Source organism: Denticeps clupeoides, chromosome 18 (assembly GCF_900700375.1).
Source record: "Denticeps clupeoides chromosome 18, fDenClu1.1, whole genome shotgun sequence".
Classification (NCBI taxonomy): Eukaryota; Metazoa; Chordata; class Actinopteri; order Clupeiformes; family Denticipitidae; genus Denticeps; species Denticeps clupeoides.
The window spans coordinates 2,576,248-2,578,691 of record NC_041724.1 but is presented as its reverse complement, the minus strand read 5'-3'; the positions used below and the strand labels follow the sequence as shown (position 1 = coordinate 2,578,691).

At 46.0% G+C, this 2,444-nt stretch overlaps 1 non-coding gene across 1 annotated transcript; it reads left to right on the top strand.

Annotated features, from left to right (window-relative positions):
- The first annotated feature begins 266 nt into the window (after positions 1-266).
- On the top strand, positions 267-338 carry trnae-cuc (transfer RNA glutamic acid (anticodon CUC)). The gene has a single exon. It is a non-coding gene; the product is annotated as a tRNA-Glu (tRNA).
- The last annotated feature ends 2,106 nt before the right edge of the window (positions 339-2,444 follow it).

Genomic DNA, 2,444 nt, shown 5'->3' with positions numbered 1-2,444 from the left:
TGGCGTTTATGTGATGATGTCAGCCCATTGTTACGGTGATGAGCCATTGTTCGGGACGCCTGCATCCTTATCGATCTCAGGAGCATTTGTACCATTTCTTTTTCTTCAGTGTGCAGTATTGGCTGAGGCGTGTGCGTTAAAAATAGAACAGAATCAATTTCATTCGGGTTACATCAGTGAAAGTGAAGCGATTGTCATTGTGAAAGACTGCAACACATCACACGGTGACACAACAAAATGTGTCCTCTACTTTTAGCCACGAAAGGTCCCTGGTGGTCTAGTGTTTAGGATTCGGCGCTCTCACCGCCGCGGCCCGGATTCGATTCCCGGCCAAGGAAAGTTTTGTAAGATTTAGGGCCAGCGGTGGCCTAGTGGTTAAGGTTGCCGGTTCGAATCCCGATCTGCCAAGGTGCCACTGAGGTGCCGCTGAGCAAAGCACCGTCCCCACACACTGCTCCCCGGGCGCCTGTCATGGCCGCCCACTGCTCACTCAGGGTGATGGTTAAATGCAGAGGAAAATTTTCACTTTGTGCACCATGTGCTGTGCTGCTGTGCATCACATGTGACAATCACTTCACTTGGAAGGTGCCCAGGGAGCAGTGTGTGCGGACGGTACCTTGATCAAGGGGACCTCAGTGCCACCTTGGCGGTTCGGGATTCGAACCGGCAACCTTCTGATTACAGGTCCGTTTCTTCTCTAATGTTTCTTTAATGTAACCCCTTTAATGCTTCTGAGTGAATAATATGACTTATATTGAATACACGTCATTGAAATAACACTTGAACTGTGTTTGCTGACTGGCTCATTGAGCACATATTGAATTATAGATTTGATTGGCTGGGAGAACGGCTGCGAGTGACAGCATCTCCTCCGGACCTCTTCAGATATCATTCTGCCTTGATACGTTGTGAGTGGCCACCAGGTCGTGTGACCAGCTGCGGCTGCATGAAGTTGCTTAGCAACAGCCGCATCCAAGGGTAGAAATAATGCATGTCACAAGACGAACATTATTAATACTTCAAAAAAAAATGCAAGTAACAAAACCCAAAAACCAGTCAGTTACAGTCGTTTTAATGTTTTCTTCTGAAATAAAGTCTGAAAGAAACTGTTTCTGGCCTGTGTTGTATTTCAAAAAGAAAAAGACGGCAGCCACAAAATGAATAAAAACATGCAGGCACTCATTCTATGTAATTACTATATTACTAACATTTAGTAATTAAAAAAAAAAAAAAGGCAATGTGCCTGCCCTTCTCGCAGGGCACAGGGCACTATCACAGGGCACTATTTTTCAACCTGGTGGTAAGCGCAGCACTGAGCCTGAAACACGTTGAGTATAAATTGAAGACTGAACGATTCTTTTTGTTGCTGTGTCATTTACATTTACATTTACAGCATTTACCAGACGCCCTTATCCAGAGCGACGTACAATCAGTAGTTACAGGGACAGTCCCCCTGAAGCAACTTAGGGTTAAGTGTCTTGCTCAGGGACACGATGGTAGCAAGCGGGATTCGAACTTCTGGTTCATAGGCGAGTGTGTTACCCACTAGGCTATTACCACCCTTCATTCATTCATCATTCATCTCATTATTCAATGAGATGAATTTTTTAATTAGGTTTTCATAAAAAGAGTTTACAAATGGGAGTGGCCCGATGAGCCTGTTGTACACTACTTCCTCATTCTGGATAATTTAAATAATTTAAATCTGTTTATTCACACCAGCAAACAAGTTCTAGATTTAGCGACTAGCGCTGCACTTGCAGCCCGGTAGAAAAATGGCTCCCACATTTTATTTTCCTGAAAACATTACGTGGAAGCATGCAGGACTTGCCAACGTTCGCATGCCCTTGCTATTTTCTGTCAGTATTTTTAGCGTTTTTTTTTTTCATCTTCTCCTCTTTCCTCTTGCAGCTAAAGCTACTGAGCAGACCGAGCGGAGATGTTTCACTTGGGTTGTGGTCCTTGCTCCTGCTCCCGGAAGCGGAGCGGCGAGATGCGACACAGCGCAACAGGTGTCGGGTCAGCCTGCAGGTCGCCGCTGTCGCGTTCGCCGTGCTGGAGACTGGCAAGCGGGAACCAGGGCCAGGGAAAGTATCCAGGATATTAAGTCGAATGATTTATTGCTACTGTCAGAAATCCGACAGCGGCGTATAAAATATTGGGATGACATGAAAGGGGGGGGTTGCTCTGCAGCACAAATAAAATCATCGAAATGCCGGTTTAGTTAGACCTCCGCATTGGCTTCCGCCCGCGCCGCGTCGTCAGACGAGCATTTTCACATCTTCGTTTGCTTTGAGGCTCCCTCCTCGCTTTCAAAGGGAAAGAGAGAGGGGCTCTTTAAACTGATTTACACGAGTAATAGGAGCTCTGACAGACAAAATCCACCTCTTAATGCGCTTTGAACTGCTCTTTTTACGCATAACTCGGAGGACAAAGGCACCATG